Raw genomic sequence first — 22631 nt, forward strand, 5'->3', positions numbered from 1 at the left:
CTTTCTGTGTCTGGTTTGCTTTCTATCTACAAAACCAAAATGTCTGAATGAATAAGAATAATAGACAGTAGCCTCAGTACCACTGTCACTGACCTTGCTGATTACTTTCATGCTTGACAGGCTCTCTTTTCTGCTTCTTTGTCCACTGTTATCGAGCACAATGCCGTGCACATGTTGAAGGCAATGAGCTGCAACAGAGGCTGACAACGATTACATTTATTGATTCCTAGAAATAACAGTTATGAGACGTCATCCCTAGAGTGATTCATTACATTCATCATCCAATAGATAATAAGTCTGCGAGTTTGGCATCTGCTCAGCCTCATTTCAGTCACTTCAGGAAGTTGATGTTCTTGGATATTTACATACAGATTGTGTTCTGTAATCCTGGAAGCCATTTATGTATCAATTATAGAGACTATACAGTACATGCTGAGTCACTACATCACAGCTACAGGTTTGAAGCTACAACAGTATTGATCTAATAGTTTATGTTCAAATAAATCCACAGAACTGCTTCATATTTCTGTTTATCTTTAAAAGATGACGATAAACATGTGTTTTCCCCCCTGTGCCTATCATTTGTTATTATGAACCTCAAACAGCCGTATCTCTGTCTGCCTCCTTATTTTGTGTCACAAAATGACACAATACTTTATTAAAAGTTTTACCTACCGGCAATGTTAGACGCAGTGAAAGATGGGGGGGTAGATGTCTGACACGTTCTCAGAGACTGATGATGAAATGCTTCACGTATACCGCAGCACAGGGGGGGGGTTCAATTGAATGGGAACTGACTGCAGCGTAAGATGACTGACTCGTAGGTGTCAAGACTGTCATATAACATAAATACACAGACGTGTAGTATATCTTGCTCTTGAGTGGGGTTTGATTTCCACAGTGAGAGGCGCTCTGATTGTTAGTGAGAGGCTTTAAACCTGCTTGAACCTGGGAGAAGCTTCAGTAATATGACTGTCAAACTCACTCGGGTTCCTGTCACGTACCTGACCCTATCACAACAGCTGACCTTCCACATGCTGCGGACAGCTATAAATAAATGACTCACCTCATGTGCAACCACATAAGTCAGTTTGGATGTACGCGAAGGCTTAACAAGAGTTTACAGAAAATGATGATGACGGGAGGACGGAGGATGTGCAGATGTAGCGGAAGTAGAAGTGAGGGACATGTCATCGATGGCGACACCCCCTCTTCATCAGCAAGTGTCAATATGGTCATCCACAGGGCCGAGCGCTGCTGATAGATGCTCCAGAAAGACCGAGGGCTGCCGGGGCGTGAAGGAGGCCATCAATATCTTCCCTTGCTCCAGCCTCCCTGTCTCCCTCCGTCTATATACCGCTCTCTTCTCCTTCGGCCCACCATCCCTCTCCATCTGTCCGACCACACTTGTCCTTCGCTTTTACATACATCCACCTCTCCTCTCCTTCTACCGTCCACACTTCAATACTTAGATGCAAACAAATCACTCAAATACAGTCTCAGACTTACACTTAAATCGTCTCCCACCCACTAAAATATTTATCTCCCCCTTCCTTTCAGCTTTCCTCACCTCCCAGGAGGTGAGAGAAACCACCTATAAATCTGACCCAGGGCCCTTGGGGTTGATGGAAAAATGATGGGCTGTTTTACCTCTTCCTCTTTTAACAGATCTTGTCTTCCCTTCACCAACCCAAAACCCCATCCCTACGCTCTTTCCTCTGTCTGTTTTCTTTCCCTCCTGTCACAGTCAGGCTGTGGTTCAGGGACTGAACATGCTAAACAAAATGTTGGTGCCACAACACCCACAGTGAGAACACAGTGTGTCCACCCACACACTGTAGCTACTACAGGACGCTGTGCATGCACACACAGGCACACAAACACTTACTTGGACTATATATAGAAACAGGCACATCCATATATGCAAACATATGAACATGCATATTCTATGTATGTATATGCACTTAACTGCTTGGAAGACAGAAGTTCATAAATTATTTAACTCTGTGCCTGTGTGTTTGTGTGTTTGTCTGTCTGTCTGTGTCTATAATCAGCTGATAATCAGCTGATTATATTTTATGATACCTGTTTAGCTTGAAGCAAACAAAAGCTAATAAAAGATGATTACAAATCATATTTGAACCTTTAAGTTTCAGTTAAAGTAAAATAAAACTACCTAGATTAAATTAGAGGACCCAGTACTGGATTCTGATGTAATCAAATGCCACAAACCCCATCTTTCATAAAACTGTGAAAGTACTCATATTTGCTGATACAATCTCTTATTGTATTTTATCTTCTATCCACCATTGTTCTTATTTGTAAACAAAAAGGTACAACTCATTCGGTCATCCAGCCTCTAAAACCTGTGTGACAACAATCTGCTTACGAAAGGAACTAAAATCATCACACTATAAGTCTGCAACACAGCACTGGGAAGAAACTGTCACAGGTGAATACTAGACAACATGTTGTGATGGGATCACATCAACTGCCACACCTGTCAACATGTTGATGTCCCAACCCATGAGTGCTCAGCAGATATTTCAGCATTAATACATCAATATTTGGGGTTCATAGTTTGGACAACATATACATCTCCCAACTCAACCTTCATTTTGATCCTGACTACTGTATGTACTGAGATTCGTGGCTAAATGTTGCACCGCTGTGACACCATCAAGTTGACAGGAAGTTAAATCTAGGTCAGCTGGACTTGATTGTAGATTCTTTAAGCCTTTTTTGGTGAGAGATGAAACTTTAAGAATCTACATCCAATTCCAGGTGGCCTATCATGTTGACAAAATCTCTCCACAGACACATTGCCAAAGCACTCCAGAACACCTCTGTGGTGAAACTTATTTTTATGTGACACACACAAATGCACACTCACAAAGTGCAAACAGTACAAAATGCAAAACAGAGCAAAACAGTGTCACAGATGACTTATAAATATATAAACACAGAGTCTGTTCTATCAGTATGTGCTAATGGAGCTGTAAATCAGTTATTAGTCCATTATATGTAGCAAATAGATTAACTGCACAGTTTAAAGACAATATAAATGCTAAGAAACTCTCAGCAGCTGTAATAATCCAATTGTATTGTATTGAAAGTATTATAATAATTCTCTTATTGTAGTAAGATGTGCTTGCCTCAAGTATCAGTGGTGTCACAGCCACACATGTGCACACACAGGCATGTTTTGTGAACAGACTGGGGATGCATCTTGACATGTGATGGCTTTTTACTCGCCGCAGAATGACAGCGTTTGTGACTGAAGGTCGTGTTTAGATCCCCCCCACTCACGTCACACCAAACCGCCCACTGCTGCTTCTATGCACACAAGGCGACTAAAAGCTTTTTTTGTTTTAACCGTTTGTTCTGGTGCATCTTACTTCAGAGCACCACAGTGATGAAGCTGTTTGTAGTGTTCTCACACCATCTTCATCCACATAGCCGTGATGGCTGGCTTTGTTTCAAACACATGCTGTTTGATGTCAGGTGCCTGCTGTTTTCCTTCTTTGGAGGGAATATGAACATTTTTGGCAATAAACCCTCTAATTTTTTGCTCTATACTGAGGTCCTGGCTTACCTTGTGGTAAACTAAAGTTTAAATGATGATCATAACTCAGTCTTAACCTACAATACCATGTAGTATGGCATTTTATTTTCAGTAATAATGCAATGAATCGAAACACTTAAGGCAGGATCCGGCAAATTTCCAGCGTCAGGCCCAATTATGAACATCGGGAATGACGTATGGAGATGTAGTGTAACATAACTGACGAACAGCAATTTTACGTCTAAGACACTCTAGGATGCTTCACGAGGCCCAGATGGAAAGTCTAGCATGTTAGAATTCTTTGAATTTCTTTGCCTAGTCTGACATCTCCTACGACATGAATCTTGACCAATAGGATGACAGAGCACTCTGACGCATTGTTTACACACAGTGAAGCTCACTTCATGTACGCAATGTAAGTTAATGGTTTTGAGGTGTACATTCGTTAACATACCTCAAGTTCTGTCTGAAGGACAGACAGTCCATAATGTCCTCTTCACCAGACCCAGGAACCGGTCCACGGTCGTTTTCCGTTTCTTCCTTTTCTTTTTCATGCCAGAGATAAAGACTGTTAGCATCACACATAGCACTACAGTAGTAACCACAATTGAAAGTTTGTTGTGACACCTCCCCGATGACCTATGAACTCGCACAGGGTCGTGATCGATGATTGGTCGGTGTGATACTTGTAGTGTTCTCCTGACCAACACACGGCAAGAATTTATGCCACTGTGATCGTTGAGTCTCACATAGTGACCATCATGAAAGACAAAAAAATTGTGTCATCTGAACCTGGCCTTGGATGTGGTTACATGTAGTATACACACTCACTCAATTTAAAAAAAAAATATTTTCAGATTTTAGAGAGCTGGTATCTTTAAACCTTTGACAGAGCCAGGCTGTTTCATCCTGCTTCCTGTCCTTATGCTAAGCTACGCTAACCAGCCATTTAATAAACAGACATTGGGTAAAGTTATCAATCTTCTAACTCTCAGCAAAAACTGTGAATGAAACATGATTTGCTGAAATACCAATGATCATTAATGTAAACCTCCAAACCCAGTGATTCCTAAATACTGTTTCCATAAACTATTATAAGTGTGACGTTCATATTTAAGAACCGAGCTTGTTCATCCGACAGCGCTGTGCAATTAGCCCACGAGGAGGCAGGCAGGGTTTAGACTGCCGGCTTGATGAGTTCTCCTCCAGCTCTATACGTATACACAGGGGGTGCCACTGAAGATGGACTGTGCCAGTCAAAGGGAAGGTAAACTGAAACTGGTGACCGTCCACATAGATGAGGCTACAAGCTCTGGGAGTGTGTTGCGCTTGTGATTTACTCGGGTATAATTGTGCGAGTCTGTTTGCGTGTGTGGTCACGCTTGTGAGTACACAATTATGTCGGTTTATTTGTGTCAGCGCACATCTGTGTGAGCCGTACGACTTCCCTTTATTGACTATCTATTGACCCTCTCCCAATAAACAGGCCTCTGTTTGACTTATGTCTCACAATCTGTGTGCTGGCCCGACTCTGAACAAACAAACAGAGCTTATGGGCCGCTCCTTCAAGTGTATCCTAGGTCGTTGATGGAATGCACCAACTCCCTTAACAAAGTTTCCAAGCCTGTCTCACCTTGCTTTATATAACCTTGCTTTCTCATAGAGCATTCTTGTGAAAAAGCCAAGAACAATCTTAGCACTAGCTAATTAACACCTGTATCTCTCACCCATCATATGATCAGGAGAGAAAGAGAGAAAGAGAGAGGAGGTACTGTAAAAGAGAGTTCAGCCAACAAGGAAGGTGTGAGCAAGCCATACTGATATGGAAATGAAGGCTTTAATTATGGATGAATACATTATCAGATCAAGGCTGAGGATTTATACCAAGTGTGTATTGTCTTTGGAGACTGATACCAGGAGACACCACAGAGTAGACCCCTGTGAGTTTCTATTTTAGCTTACTCACAAGCAACAAGAGGCCAGCGTCAAGTTTTACTCTATACTTTCAGAAGATGCTAACTGAAATTAGCAATCTGAAATAGATATTTAACGGTCTCTTATGCGTTTGGATATAGGTTATGTATGCATAAATATGTTTCTCTCCTTTTCTTCGGCATCACAAAAAAAAACTCCCTACATGGCTGAGGTTTCACCATCAAACACAACCCTTATTATTGTTTACTCTGATGATACTACTCTCCTTCTAGCATGATATTTGGACTGACTTTTTTTTATAATGTGAAATATTTCTGTTTAATATTCAGTCTTTGTGATAGAAAGAGCAACCATCAAAGTGAAAAAATAACTTTAAAGCTCCTGGAAATCTTGGTTTTGCTCACCTCAAAAGGCTTACTTTTTCATCTGCCTTTAAGAGAGGAGAATAAAACGCAAATTTCCAGGCTGGTGATAAATGTAATATCCCTTTGTTAAATTCTGATTCTTAGATGTTGATATGTAGTTTTGTTTTTTCTAGTAAGTTCCACATAGCCTACCTCAAACCGGAGAGAAACGTTTGATGGGATGTACTTTAACCATAGGCTATGTGGATTATCATGAAACCTGGACATTAATGGTCCTCTGAGGATAAACCTTTCAGGTATGAACAAACACCAGTTGAACTTGATGGCATTACGTTAAGTCTGTGCTGTATTTTGCTAACTAACAAAAGTATATACCAATTTATTTTAGCATTGTCATTTTGAGCATGTTGCTAATACTGTAGTTCAAACTGACTGATCTAGCACTTCAAATTAGAAACATTTTCTTCTCCTTAATCCTCAAAGTGTTAAAAGTGATAATAAATTTAGTTTATGACCAAAGGCTGGCAGCTCTTTCACACCTCCAATTGAAAAGCAAATGAGAATTACCCAGGAACTGGTCCTATGGCCTACTGTAAAAGCTGCCCAACCAAGATCAATATGGGCTACACACAGAAATTGAACAGAGCTTTAGATTTAAACAGGCGGGACAAATTAATGGAGCCAATTGCTTTGAGTCTGTGGAGTTATTCTGAAGGGAAAAGGGAAGTAAAAAAGACTAATTAAACCAGTAAATGTTCTCCAGGCTTCAGCCGTCCACCACTGCACTGCCAGCCAGACCGTTTGTGTGTGTGTCCACCTCACAGACTCCAACCATCGCCTCCCCAGCAAAGCACCCGAGAACAGACATCCCAATAAAGTTATAGAATACAAGTGCTTTTCTAAAGTGTCAATAACAGCAGCATTATCTCTTTGTCTTCTAAATGTTTAAACACTGTATTGTGTTTGCAGTGTTCTCACTCAGTCAGGGGTGTGGTGTGCAGATCAGTCAAATGGCACATTTTCTGCAGAAAGGTAAGATTGAGCAGGCAGCTCTGTGATGAGAGGGCAGTGTGGCTGTGACACTGTACAGTCTGTACAGACTGACAGCTACCAAGCCTTTAACAGTGAGTGCTCTTCACTCATCTGCTGGTCTGGCCTTGCTGCCTATGAGCAAGGTCATCTGAAGAGAGGGAGGGAGAAATGGCAGCACTTCAGTGTTTCAAGCACTTATCCTCGTGTTTTATTTTATTTCCGTACCCCATAAATGAAGGGTACCGAGCAATCAAAGCAGCTGTGTCACTGTTAAACCGAAATAAGTCAAGTCACAAGTCTTTCTGCTTATCTACTGAGCCTCTTAATTAGCGGTGATTAGATTTTTTTTTTTAAATACAAAGGAATGTGGCCTCTTCTGGCCGTTGCTACATCAGGGAGCAGAGACAAACACTGACACGCCACAGCTGTTTTGGGACAGTCTGTGGAAACCAAGGCCCGAGGACATAACGCTCATTCTCATCAACATTCTGTTCATTATGCCCGGTGCCTGTCCCTGCAAAACAAACCCATTTAATAATCTTGTTTGTTTAAAATAAACTTGGAGCACTTCTTGCAGGCTGCCTACACGCTGTTGGCTCCTGGGAAAGACTGATACTTCATTATCAGCGACTCCCATATGTTGATTTAGATTTTGAGCATGAAAACGCATGATGCATGTAATGCCTGGTGTTTCCTCAAATTAAAAGATCGGTCCTGATGTAGATGAAAAAAATGATGGATAGTGTGCAATCAAAAATCAATGCCTCTTGCTTTTGATTTGAATTTCCAGCCTCACCCAGGTTTGTGTGTTCATAGTTTTTGCCAAACAGCATCTCTCACACATGGCAGTGATGAATTGAAGCAATATGATGTCTCATTTTGTTCTTTTTGTTTTTTTTCTCTATTTGACGCCTGTCTCTGCATCATTTTATCTTTTTATGCAGCCGCATGTGGCTGATGGTCATATTATGCATGGTTGCTGGGTTTCTATTATGTTGCACATGGGTTCTGCTCTGTAAGTAGGCCTTCATAAGGAGCAGAAAAGCTCTGCTGTTGTCCATGCTATTTGTTCAGTTTTATTGTTTTTATTTGTTTTTGACAGCAAAAGAGAGAGAGACAGAGAGTGTATGTGTAACGCTGAATCTTGAATAGCAATTGTTAGCATTTTTACATACAAGGCGGCGGTGATGCTAATGTTTGTCCCCACACCCACATGCACAGACATAAACTTTCACATATGTGTTGCCTCTATTAATCTGCTGTTGTCTCTCTTTGGTCCTTGTTTAGAATCACAGTGCACACTGTGTGGTGAACCAGAAGGTGAGTGGGCCTCGCCATTCCCCAAAAGCTCTTGTCATCGTCATCTCCCGGCTTGTTGTTTGCTGTTCGGGGAGGGTGGGAAGAGGAGCGGGGGCGACGCTTTGCTGCAGACACACTGTTCTTCAGTCTTCAAACTAAGCAGAGCAACAGCACAGGCCAGTTTTTAGGCTCCAAGCAGAAAGGCTACACATTATAAAGATAGAATCTTTGGCTTTGGTTTCATTTACTGCAAACCATCCACACAGGAGCCCTGCACAACTATCACAGGTGTAGAATGGACTAGGTCAACAAATGTAATTCCAGGACATGGCCATCTTTGTGCAGTTGAGGTTACTCTCACTGACCTGACTGATTGACAGCGTGAAGGCTGAAGGACACATCCTCAGACTGCTGACTAACCACACATGCTTCTGCTTCAACATCTCATCGAATGTTACGATTTCTGTGTACACATGTGTCTTTATGAGTGTTAATGCACTCATGCACATGTGTAATTGTGTGATCATCTGTGCCCAACATGCTCCAGATGTATTTGAATAGCTGAAAGCTGCTTAGCTCTCAAGCCTGCCACAATATTGTAAGTGCTCCTCTCATGTTACTGATACAACCTAATCCTCAATTTCCAAGTGCAAAGTAAACCATTCCCATATGTCTCCCATTTCATTCCTAAAGCCAGAGTCCATCCCTCTGCATGGATTATCATTTTTCAAGCGGTGATTATTCCTTTCATGGTCCTTCTGCTGAGTCATTATTGCCCAGGCGCTTAATCTGTAGCTGTTGTCGGGTTTCATATGGCAGTCTACTGTTACATGACAATGTTACTAAACAAAAGTGACCCAAAATGAATGTGAATACAATAGGAGCTGACAGGCTTGTTTACATTTTGCAGTGAGAGGGGTGAATCTAGAAATAAAGAATAAACATGTTCAGTGACAGGCTCAGTGACAGATATGATATTTCCCCCCTGGACTTAACCTTGTCCAGGAATCAGCCATGTGCCTCTAAGCCCAATAAGCATTATTCAATGTCTCAAAAATCAATGCCGCTCTCTCTTCTTTGCTTGATTGGATTAAGACCTAATCAAATCGAACGCGATAACTGTGTGCCTGTGACCTTCCCGCTGAGACAGGCGGAGAGAGGAGGGAGGAGAGGCCTCGGGGAAGGACGGGGAATGTGTGTGTGTGTGTATGTGTGTGTTTACAGTAGTTTATGTGCACAAAGATGTGTGTAGTTGGGCGGAAGGGAGCTCCCAAGGCACCTCCATGCTGTTGCTTCATGTTGCACCGAGCATCAGGGCCACAGGGCCACAAAGCCACAGGGAGAAGCATGGTGTCCTGTAAAACTCAAAAGGCAGAACAGCCCTGGAGAAGAGTGTGGTTACACTTGCATCTATGTGTGTGTGTGTGAGTGTGGTGAAGGTGAAGGTGAAGGTTTTTGTGTCTGTAGGGCTCATTTGTTGATAGTACTGACTAAAACTACTTAAAGGGATAGTTCAACATTTTCAACAATCGCTATAGTCATAGCAGTAGGTTTGTTACCTTTATTTGTCGGTGTAAGCTATTTTTAGAACATGGATCTGGTCAGATATGAATTGATGAAGCATCTTGGATGAGAGGTGAAACGTCTTCCTAGACAAATAACCAAGTCCAGTTGCATTCGATTTAAATTTCCTTGATATAACTATGACCTGGACAAATGAGAATATTCACAGGCCTATTTTTTGAACGGCGGAGCAGAGCCGTGACCGTCCCATTTTATTTTGAAATGGGCTCTATGCACAGCTCCACCACTTCCTGAATTGAAGGCAGGTCCTTCATTTCATGTCTTACATTATTGGACAAACTGATTAATCCAGGTGTGTCTGACCATTGTGACTACTCAGACACACCTGGATTAATCAGTTTGTCCAATAATGTAAGACAGGAAATTAAGGACCTGCCTTAAATTCAGGAAGTGAGGAAGTGGTGGGGCTGTGCATAGAGCCCATTTGCGTTTCCTCTGCCCTCCCTCCTGTGATTACCTCATGTGTCTCACCTGTGTGTGACTTCTCCATGTGTCTGTTTGACCTCAGTGTTTTCCCTTGGTCAGAATGTTCTGTGTTCTGCCTGTGAGTTCCTGTATCTGCTCCCACATGTTCACATCTTGTCGCCTTGTTCACACTTCAGCATATCCAGTTAGATATTTTTTTCCAACTTTATTTATTAAACTCTCACACGTGGAATGTCCATAGAGTGGATATATCTGTACCTATAGATCTTCCTTCCATGCTTCTCATTTATGACCTGCATTTTTAACTGAGTTTGATAACTAATAAGTATATAGCTCTGCTATAGGACCTTTCAGAAGTTGGAGATCTGGTTAAAATACTATATTGGCTTGTTCTAATGTAATTCCTTAGCTGGAGGAATTTAAAGAAATCTTTTATCTTTTATCTATGTCATATTAATGTCTAATTTGTTAGAATGATATTGTGTTATCAGAGTTAGGCAGATACACATCTTGAATTTTTTGTAGTCCCTTTAATGCCCACTTTCTAAATGCAGCATCGCTGGCCAAATAGGAGTGTATTGACATACACGGGGCGGGGCGGCACGGTGGCACAGTGGTTAGCACTGTTGCCTCACAGCAAGAAGGTCCTGGGTTCGAATCCCCGGCCGCTCTGTGTGGAGTTTGCATGTTCTCCCCGTGTCTGCGTGGGTTTCCTCCGGGTGCTCCGGTTTCCCCCACCACTAAAAACATGCCAGCTAGCCTGATCCTCCAGTCAGTGCCCCTGACCAAAGGCACTGGCTCATAATCTGGAGTTGGTCCCCGGGCGCTGCACCGCGGCTGCCCACTGCTCCTCAGGGATGGATTAAATGCAGAGAAAGAATTTCACTGTACTAGCTGTATATGTGACAAATTCAAAAAAGTAAAAGTACCCTTTACATTTGTGTACTTCAAACCATACTCTTACCATATTTTTGACAATCGGGTTAGTGGTTTCTTTTATCAAGTTTGGCAATGTATCAGAATAAAAATACAGGGATAAAGGCAAACAGCTGTAATTTCCTCAGAGTACACAGAAGTACCAAGAAGTACAATTGTGTAATATTTATCAGAACTGAGGTATTAGTCCCTTTTAGCCAAGATTAAATAAAATACCCAGAACTTATCTGTTTGCTCTGAGAATTGTTAGAAAGGAACTGAATGCATTTACAAGGCCAACCAAGGCCTCACTGCCTGCAGGTAGCCGCTGTCCTGTGAGAGACAGAGAGAGAGAGCGTGTGATGGTGTGAGGAAGAAGGCAAGAAAGAGATTGAAGTGCAAACATGCACATTTGCACATCTTGTCTCCCATCTTGTCTCCCTCTCTTTGTGCAGAACGCTGAGCCAGGGGCAAAGTGTCCTGTTGGGATGCTCACCCCCATATCTCATAGTACATTCACACCACAAAACACACCCACTAACACATGAAATCATTATGGACATAATCTTAGGTGACAGCATCATACCGTATGAAATACATATTTATAATTCTGAGGGGTGTGAAGGGATTTTAGTTAAATGTCTTTCAGTAATTGGTTGTTGCAAAGTCCTAGTGTATTTCTATGGTATGTGTTTAATTAAAGATTGTTCCCACTGAGCAATTTGTAGCACTTAATTTGTCATGGAGCATTTTCTTGCCAATCTGAATAAGAGCTTGAAATACTTAAGGCACGGCTGCTCACAGAGCATAATGAGTAACTCCTGTAGAATATTTGTGTTTAGATCATTTTTGTTGACTCTCCATGCAGTAAGGCCAACGGTATTGTTCTGTTTTTTTTTTTCCTCTCAAGATGCACCAATTATTACTTTTCCTTAGGTTGTTGGGTGAAATGGACTGTGCCCTAGATTTGAAATGAAATACATGGCTCCAAAAACACCACCCAACTGAGAAAGCCCTGTGACATAAAATAACACACTTTTATGTAACACAGTTGAAAAACAGGACATTACTGTGTCAGCCTTGTCTGTAAACTATTCCTGCTGCGGAGGGGAGAAATCAGAGCTGTGAATAATAGCTATCAGAACAAGGACAGGGAGGACACTTTCCTAGACGGGGGCAACCTTAAATCTAAACATTACTGAAAAGTCTAAATCACTGAACTCACCTTGACAGCCACTCTGTGACTTCAGACCGCAAAAGTGAAATTATTAGAGTCACACCCACAGAATACGTAATATCAATAATGAAAATTCAGACAAGTCTAGTCAAGGTCTGACATATGGCGCTGGTCTTGTTTTGCATTTCTCATGTGGGGGACAAAGAAATCACAGCTGCTTTCGTGTCACAATAAGAGCCCCAACCTTCAGCTGATGCATTGGACAGTTTGCTCACAGACAGCGGGAGCACATGTGTGACAGAGCGCTTCATCATTAACCGAACCTTCACTGAGACCCTGAACTCCACCATGAGGGAGAGAAAGAAGAGAATTGGTTAAGAGAGTATAGGATGGAGGGAAGTGATGAGTGAGATCCATCAGGGAGGATGGAGAAAGAGAGAGGAAAGTGAGAGGACTGCACTGTCTCCCAGAAATCTACTCTGTATACTGCTAAATTGCGAAGCTATGGTTTAATAGGAGTTATGATTGCTGTATTTTTAATACAGTGAAGATATTTCATGCATTTTTGTCCCTTGTGTCAATCATAGAGAGGTCTTTGGTGTGGATGGCGGGCGTACCAAGCATTTCACGGACACAATTATTTTTCAAACAGTGCAGGGTGAGCAGCATGTGAGCAGAGCAGCAGCAGCTTCAGTTATCATTGGGTACAGTAAGTCAGAGCTGTAGGTCACCTGCACTTTACAAGCACTCAGTGCCCAGTAAACAGTCACTGTGCTTACTGTAACATTTACAGTCACTGTAGTTAGCATAAAAAACACACTTCAGGTCATGTTTATGGGCGCATGGTGCAAATAAAACATGAACTATAACGTGACCTGTGGAGACAGCTGGATTTATAAAATAGGAGCGTATCCGTTCCATTAAAGGTGTGTCAGATGGACAACTGAAAAATAAAGTTTCATCTGTGTTTTTGTGTGCGAGACGATACAAGAGGAGAGAGGAACATTACATTTCTATCAAAACATATTGGCCCTGGTACTGTAGGGGTAAATGTAATTTGTGGGAGAAAAGGTCAGAGCGGGAGAGGAACAGAAAGGACATTTGCAGAATGAGAACATACGACTGTAGAGACAACCAGCTACTGTGCAGAAATCAAAACACTCAGTGAAACTGAATTAAAGCGTTAAGCTCAGTGTGGTGCTTATACATTGCTGCCACCGTGTTTTCCCTAATTCCTTAATGACTCCTGCTCATCGCCACTGAATGACTGTGTGTTGGTAGCCGAGAAAACATGTCACACAAGTCAGTGCACTGAACTGCCATCCATTAGGCAGCAAGCTCTCATCCATCCAATTAGCCTGTGCCACAAATTGTACTTCATCAGCGCTGCAAATGGCTGCCTCTCAGTGATGTAGTGGTGCACACACACACACACACCTCCATATTCAAGTACTGTATGTATTTAGACCCCCGGAGACATTTCCTCAAGGGACTGGGGGGCATCTTGGAGCTATAGGTAATATCATTACACCCTAATGCATATTCCCCATGCTTAGAACAATGTCCTATATTGAATTGGGCAGCATGGATTTTTAATTTTCAGAAACCCATTTACATTGTATGTCGGCTAGACAAACAGGATGCATGCCAGACTGCTGGCCAAGGTCAGTGTCCAATATAGAGGAGGCTTGTTGGTAGGTGTGAGGGGAGTACTGATGTCATGCCTTATAAAACACAGAAGCACATGAGCCTTGATAATTCACTCTGTCTTCCTGCTCCAAGTGCACTCTGTTTATGGTTAGCCGATATAAAAATACAAAAAAAAAACAATAATAATAGTTCTGTTTTCTTTTCTTTTTGTCAAATTAGAATTAAATTAAAATCCATTTCTGCCTAGAATTTAGAATAAGCACAATAATCAGTGATTGTTGTTTTGTCCTGTGTGTCACTAGGTCACAGTTTTAATTAGCAGAGAAAAGAAACTGGAGTTATTTGTTATTCTGCACTATTTTTTCCATTGCTTACTCCAATCTGTGATTTGAAACTAAATTTTGAACTAAGTTTCTAATACCAAAAAGAAAAACAAGTTGACATTCATTGCTTGCTCCATTTTTTTTAAATGAGCTGCTCTGAATTACCTACACATCCAGCCCCCAGTCATTGCCACCTCTAAATCTCAATGCATTGCCATGCACTATTATTGACTTACAGATCGAAGTTACTTAAAGCAAATAAAATACATTTTGGGTAAGATTTTAAGAAACTACGACAGCATATTATAAGTAAAAACAAACAAACAAAAAACATACACAGCTGGAAAAGAGGGTGGAGTTTACAGCTGCAATATTAGAAGAAAACATTAGAAAGTCGCAAATATATGAGAAATAAGAACTCATATTTGCAATTTGTTGTTTCTATCAAAGAAGGAAACACATCGACACCACAAGGCTGCACAGGGTTTGCTTGTTTTGCATTATGTCTGCAGTGGAAGAGCTTCTAACTACTTACCAGTCAGATTTGGCAATAAGGAAACATTTGATATTGTAGCCCAGAATCACCTTATCATAATGGTGCCTGTGCTTTTCCAACTTTTCAAAGCAGAGAGATGTGTTTCCTTTCTTGATTAAAAAAAAAAAAAACAGAACAAAAACATTATAAAGTCACAAATTTGCAAGGAGAATCTCACAAACCAACAAGGAAAAAAACATTTGTTGACTTTGTAATATAAGATACTAAGTTAAAAAAGATTTTAACCTCCAATGGCACTATTACGCTGTGTTATGAAAGTGCATTTAATCCAGCCATACCATACATTATTGTGCAGAAATTCACACAGCACATGTAGGGAAACAGTAAGAGTTTCGGTATCTTTGACTCTCCATCTCAGTGGTGTTTGTTGAAGTCTCACAAAGCTGCAGTTTCGGCTTTTGATAGTGGAGCTGGCATATTCTGAGGCCTTTGGCCTTCAGCTTGACAAGTCGTGTCTCTCAGCTTAAATCTTGGGCTGCAGCTTTACCGGCCTTTGCCAGCAGATCTGGCCGTGCTCCACACACCATACTGTACACAGACCAGGAGCCAAGCAGTCTGACGGCCAACAGTGCAACATTGGACTGCAGCTACGTTCTCAGCACTGGGAGGCCGACACAATGTTTTAAGGGCTTAGTGTTTGAGAGGATGGCAAAGCAGTAGCTTTATGTCACTAACAGCCGTCTGACAGAGAAAGAGAGCGAGCGAGCGGGGAGAGTAAGAGGAAAATATAACATCTGAAGATTGCCTGCAGCTGCCCAGTGAAGTAGGATTAAGAAAACATGCTATTTAAACTGCAAGCAATTTTTTTTTTCCTTCACCAGGCGGCAGGGAAAAGTGCAGCAGGCAGTCAATCTTTTGAGCTTATCATCAAGTAACCAAAGTTGCTCTCTCAGCTTTCCAGACCCTTCATTCTCTTTTGAGTCGCAGACTCGCACAGAGATCCACAAAACCACCACTTATTGTCACTCAACACACTTTCCTGACATTTTCCTTTCCCGCTTTGATATTTTTACACTTAATATCATCCTGCAGTACATTTGAAATGAATTTTTAACGTCCTAGGGAGAGTCTTTCATTTAGGTAAGCGACATAAAAAAAAACGAATTATGAGACCAATATAATGAAGGAGGCGGCAAGGAGAAGGTTGTGGCAGATTGCTAGCACTGCCCCAGATATTCCTCGCCATCAAATCTAGATTCAGTTTGAGCACAAGCATGACTAATGTGAGCTGGAGATTGAAATGGGACACCTCTCTCTTTCTCTCACTCTGCTGGCACCAATCTGTCCACCTCTGACTCTCCAGTAATGCCAAAATCAGTGGCTAAAACAATGAGAGAGCAGAGATAAGACACCTCACTAGTTCAAGCCAGTGAGAGGCTTTCAGCAGCCTCAAGTTCAAGTCAGAGGTGTCTCCTGTCTTTCTCGCTCCACCATGGCGAGTGTTTTGTTTCCACAGCATGACATGAGAAACCACAGAGAGAGCAGGAGCTTTAACTGTGCGTACTGTAGCTGTGTGTTTGTGTGTGTCTCCCAGGTGAGCAGCTGTCCAGGTTTTGGCTGTAATGGCTGCAGGGGAGTGCATACGGAGCAGCTTTGCTCAGAGAATCCGGGGATAGCGAGGGAGGAAAGCTTGATATCACTTCAGGCAAAAGACTGATGAGCAGCAGATCACATCAGGAGGAGGTTTGACTCAACTCAGATGGGAATGTCTTGGATTAGCTTTTTGTGAATGCTCCTATTTATGACTCATTTGGAAAAAAAAACAAAAAACAGAGCTTATTGGAAGAAATGCAATATTTGTTTTTTGTGTCATTGAGATGACTCACAGAATAATACATCTCCAAATATTTGTACCGTTATCGCCCCTAAGCATCAGAATACAGTCAGTAAAATGAGACTGATACATCTGAACTCATTGCTGCCTCTAGCATCATCCGGGCTCATGTGGTTTTATTTGACTCCGGGGGTGATAACAAGAGCAACTGACCATCAGCATGCAAATAGTCTCATTACAAGGAAAGCTCTCCGGGGGCGGTGGTGTAACTTTTGGCCAGGGGAGGTGTCATCACTCCGCTCCTGGTGCAGACATCATTCAGCTCCTATTTGAAGATAGTGGTTTAATTTTAAACACTCTGCTCAGTCCTTTGGATGCTGCATGATGTCAGGCTATTGGTTAAGTGCATAATATCAGAGTTTGTATAAGAAACGGGATCAAACTGGGAAAACCATCAGATGTTGAGCATTTTTACACCTCACCACACAACTGTGTAGTTGCTTAGAATCATACTACATCTACAAGTTAGGCACCAATTCATTAGTAGGCCTACCGAAATATTTTGACAGTATTGACAATAAGCAGATCCAGAATAAACCATGACAATGCACTTGCACACTCCAGTGTTATCAGTTACATTCATTCAGGCAGCAAGGAAGGATAACTTTTTAAAACAGGTTTTACTTGAGCTTGAGAGCTGTTGTTTGGCTTGGTTAAAGTTAGGCCGAAGAGTACGCCTAAATGGCTGTTTGTCCTGTTTGTCCCGCCTCCTTCCAAGAGTTTCCACATGAGTTTGCACAAGTAAGGAAAACTAATTTCAATGTTTGGGGCGGGACACAGTATTTCAAATTTGACTGGATGTTGTTGTGTGTGTGTGTGTGTGTGTGTGTGTTTAGCTAACATAGCTAATTGTTAGCTAGTAGGCTAGCTACGTTATAGCTTGCTAACAGCTAGGCTACTGTAAGTGATGAACTGCAGGGATCTGGAAGAGGAGAGTGGAGGAGAGGCGAATTTTGTGTCGGTGGTGGTGGTCAATGATTCCAGTTTTTTCTCAGACGTTTATATCGCAACAATGGTAGCCATTTGATTGATGGATGACGGATCCTGATATCATTGGCTGATGAATTGAGAGCAACATGACGCATAATTTGCACGCCTTCATTATCCAATGCGAAAAGAAAACTACCCTACTTTCACTCGACGGTCTACATCGTCTGATAGATGAGTGATTACACTCATTTTTTTGTGACACCAGAGCTATAATGTGTTTGATTGCTGTGCGTCGTTAAGAGGTGTGAATGTCGGTTGCCAGGTAAGTGGATTTGAACGGTCCATTGACTCATTCTTGCTTCCTATATTTTCACTGGTGGAGTTGATTGTTCAAGGGAGGACAGAGCTACCTGCACCAGCACTGGTAAACGCTTTACGGCTATAGGGTTTCAATTAGCAGTTGGCCTCATGACCTTTGCTGTACTTAACACCAAATAGCTTAGGTTATCAGTCAGTAACAGGAGGGTGCAGGCCTGACTGTCACTGTTCCATAGTGTCACTCACTTGACTCCGCACAAGATGATTTGTTACACAGAAAGGTCTGGGAATAGTGGAAACAGTTTGGCAGGCACTTTTATCCACTTGAAAGTTGATTGGTTGAACCATCTGTCCATCACATGACATAGTAGTGGAGCAACAAAGAGGAAACACATCAACATAAAACGACATGACAGCTAGTTAGTGCGTCAGCCAACAATTAGTGTTATCTTCACAAGAACAATTTTCCTCTTTGCTGCTGTTTGTTGTGATGTAGTGAATGATCATAGTAACCTTGAAAATGCATCTTTCATACAAATCAGGTCTTTCTCACAAATCAGTATGCACCGATACACAAGCAGCACTTACTTTGATATATGTATGGAGCATTATGTTAATGTGCGACTCATAAACGGGATGAATGATTCACAGAGAGAAAGGAAAATTACACAGATTCAAGTATTATTACCCGTATGAAAACATTTATTCCAAATATTGTAAAAATGGAGCACAGGGGTCAAAATTCAATGTCAACTTTAATTGACCATTAACATTTAGATTCAGGTAGGAAAATGATCCGTAATGTGGCTGCAGTCCCTCATGATTATGATGGCTTGCACGCCGTCTGTCCGACTCTGTGTCTCTCCCTCTCTCTCCAGTGGCGCTCGTCTTTGTTCCGTGCACCATCCTGAAATAAGCACATCAGTCTGAACAAGGCAATATATGGCAACTTGATGTGTAACACAGTCATATCAGAATGCTGCATTCAAATAATCAAATTTCCCACAGCTTGTTAATGTTATCGCTGCATTATATTGCTCAAAATGGCAGTTTAGAAACTGTCTAATTGCTGGTAAATATCTCAACTCTATCTTTTTAATTAAAACCAGGGAAGGAGTAGAACGTCCGCTGAGGTTTTCAGTGAACTGAGACTGGTGAAAGGGATTGGTTCACAGAAACACACAGAAGCCATCTGATCATCAGGTCTCATTCTCTCTGGTTCTCTTCCATCTGTCTTGCCATTGTCCTCTTTTTAATATGAGTGTGTCCACTGCCTCACACTCGCCGCGGTTATCAGTGTGGAGGTTCTCTCCCTGCGGGCACTGCCTCTTTCTTCAGAGCTTCTTATTAAAACCCCAAACCTGGCCTATGGAGGGCTCTTGGTATCTTTCTCCTTCACCACCTCTCTTTCTCTTTCTCCCCTTCCTCTTTAAACACACACACTCGGGGGCAAAGGTGGGAATTTCTTTCCAGTTTGTTCCACTCAGTCAGGCACGAACTCTTCAGATTTTTCAACAACAAGAACCAATTACTGTAATAAGACTCATAAAATTCCCATGCTGAACCACCAATGTCATCATTTTGCATCATTTCTCTACTGGTGCTTTCACTTTAGACAACCCTGGCCTATATGATCAAGAGCCTCATGTGTATGAAGCCCCAAAGAAATTAATCATTGCTTTGCAAAACGATGGCACCTTAGAGATCCCGGTGATTACAGAGCAATGCAAACTCGCCGTATTTAAGCCCTGCATCGGTTTTTGATTAGAATCTAAGTTTATTGCTGCATTTTTATTCATGAAGTCTCTACAGATGCACAGCTTGGCTAGCCAAGCGTTAGACAGGGCCAGAGATAGCGGATGATGCACTGGCTTGCTAGTGAATCGCAAGTGCACTGTTGCTATGTATAGGCTCGGAGCACTCAGAAGAATGGATCGGGAGAGTACAAGACTGATGGGGACTGTCAGGCTGCAGTAGGGGTGAATCATGAACACTCCTCCTTTCACCCATCTGAATTTCCACATAATGTTTCCTCCTCTTGAACATTTCCTGCTGGAGCAGTTGTCTCCTGTTCACTAGCATTTTATTTTTTATAAGATTCAGCAGGGTGGGGACGGAGGAACGACCACGGGTCTGATCCTTTTCATTTCAACCTAATTGACGTCATTGACATTTGACTCTGTGCTCCCAGAGCCGCTCATAAAACAAGAAGGGGCTGCAACTTGATGACACAGTGCTCATCGGTTTATTGTTGCACATTGTTTACAACTTGATAAGCTGAAACAGCTTGAGGTCACAGAGAGAAGAACAATCCCTTTACGTAACGGGGAGACTCGGTCCTCTGCACCCTGTGACGGACAGTAAGTCTTTCAGGGGCACTGAATCATCATGATGGGAGAGATAATGAATCAAACACACATCCTACAGTAGGATATTGGGGCATTGCGGCGGCTCTCTCCTCCACTCAAGGATGTGCTGGTGCCACTGGCAAAAACTACCTCTCACTTTGTGTTGTTGCTCTCTGTTTACACACTAGCACTAAAATCACATTATCATGCTCTGCAGCCTCTTCATTTAGCTGGATATTTGACTCAGTAGTGCTGGGAGAAGACATTAGATTCTGACAGCATACCGACTAGCAGGAAATAGGCTTATTTTCTTCATCTGGTCCTTTTTTTCTGCTCTGATGACAGCAGACATTCCTCACAGCCCCTGTGAAATCCCATGGTATCACACGTTAACGTACCAAACGCTGGCTTTTAATCATGTGTGTGTTGGGTACATGCACGTTGCAGCACATTGGAACTCGCCATGTAGCGCTCCAGCGAACCACCCTATCTGCAGCTCTATTAGCTATTTACCTCAGTGCAACTCAGGTGAACGCAAAATGAGTTGAGCAAGTCAGACAGATTTCCCAGAAGCCCTGAATTCATTGCCTTCAGTCAGGCTGAGACTTTGTAGTGACACAGCACACATATGCTCAGAGGACCAAAAGTTTAGCTTGGAAAATTGAATGAAGCTGAGGAAATAACATTGCCATTATCTCTGTAACAAAACTAGGTCCTGCAGTATCGAATCTTACATAATAATTCAGGTCAATAACCGACTGCAGTCTCTAATTTTCTTGTCATTACGGCGCTCTGTGTCTGATGAGCTGTCTTGCCTTCTTCAGTGACTTCCAACACAAAGTGTTTCCTTTTTTTAATATATAATCAAAAATTGCCTCTCATTAAAATTGTGGAGCACTTGAACACTTGAAGCACAAAGCTTCATTCCCATTCATGACAGCAATGTCTGCATGCCCCCGAGGTGCAGTCCTAGAGCATTTTTCATTGCTAAAAATAAACATATTTCATGCCCACCCCCCCATTCTGATTTTCAAGAGGAGACACACTACCAAAGAGCATAAATAAACAATAGAGGGACATTGCACATAGGTTGAACCGCTGTGGGGGACTGCCATTATTTTCCAGCAACAATTATGACAATATTGCACTTCCGTGTGTTTGTGCTGCCCCCTCCCCTCCTCTCCATTCCCTCCCCATCAGGGAACATTTGAATCATGCGTGTGACTGAGGCTGATTCGCACGCAAATGATTTCTCTTCCCACACACAAGTTTGGGAGAAGTGTTATTTCTGAGCTCTTTGTTTTAGAAATGATTTATTGGTGATTACCATTTGGCAATTCTCCCAATACCTTCCAGGGATTGTTGGTGTTCAGAACTGAATACAGGTCTCTGATGATGATGTGAATCACGCCCCCAAAAAGCGTCGTAGCTGCAGTGATTGCTTCAAATTTGGTTCCTTTGTGCAGGAAATTCACTCCGTGTGTCTGAAAAGATGAATGAGTGGAGCTTTTTGTTGTCGCTGACAATGTTCAATCACAGCACCTCCTGTGGTAAAGCCTACCTCAAGACACAATGGCCGGTCCTTTTGGCCCGGTCTGTGTGTGCGATAACCAGCATCAGTCTGACGTGGCAATAATCCAAGATCAGTGGGGTTAATAGTGTGTACTGTGTCGTCACCCTGAAGGCCCTCACTTCCTTGAGGGTTCTCATAACGACTCAGTGCTCGGGTCCAATGTGGACCTGGGGAAACATTAATTCCTCACCCAGCCTCGGTGGGGGTCAGGTCGGGTTAATCTTTGAGGCAGGAAACTGGACTATGGAGCCATGGATGATGGATGGACGCCGTGACTCATGGTCCTTCATCAGATGTATTCCCTTAAATGTAATTCACCATTTAAGTCACAGGAAGGTAGAATTAAAACCTGTTTTGCATCTTTTAGAATTCAAAATGAGGGAGCACCAAAGTTCTTATCGTATGCCCATTTTGCAGCAGCAGGGTCACTACTTCTGAGCTCAGCCCAAGCGCTTTCAAAGAGCATACAAGATACTTAATTTTCATTCACTTTAAAACACTGCACACTGTGACAGCCAGGCCCACTTAACGTTCATTCTAAAAACCAAACAATCCATCACTGTCGGCTACACAGGCACTTCTGTAGAAGTAATGCAACCTGTGGTATTTCCTCCTGGCACCCTCAAGACCTCTCTAAACCAGTAAAAAGAAAAAAAAACTCCCCTCACACTACCACTCATCTGCCCCGCCTCGGAGGTGCAACAACTGAACACTTGCAAACAACTGAGCACTTTATGTGACCTTCAGTCTGAATGGAGAGAATCTCTATTACTCTGTGTATCTCTCTTACTCTCTGTGATT

At 42.2% G+C, this 22631-nt stretch overlaps 2 protein-coding genes across 2 annotated transcripts in view; both read left to right on the forward strand.

Annotated features, from left to right (window-relative positions):
* Positions 1-22631, forward strand: part of cln8 (CLN8 transmembrane ER and ERGIC protein) — a 191750-nt gene that overhangs the window by 92945 nt on the left and 76174 nt on the right. The window lies entirely within an intron of this gene.
* The window catches only part of dlgap2a (discs, large homolog-associated protein 2a), a gene marked incomplete at its 3' end in the record, with an annotated part of 178530 nt that overhangs the window by 91405 nt on the left and 64494 nt on the right, over positions 1-22631 (forward strand). Inside the window, exon 2 of the mRNA XM_083997835.1 lies at positions 8185-8217. The remainder of the gene's footprint in view (positions 1-8184; positions 8218-22631) is intronic.

This window comes from Trachurus trachurus (genome assembly GCF_905171665.1).
Source record: "Trachurus trachurus genome assembly, chromosome: 22".
Lineage (NCBI taxonomy): Eukaryota > Metazoa > Chordata > Actinopteri > Carangiformes > Carangidae > Trachurus > Trachurus trachurus.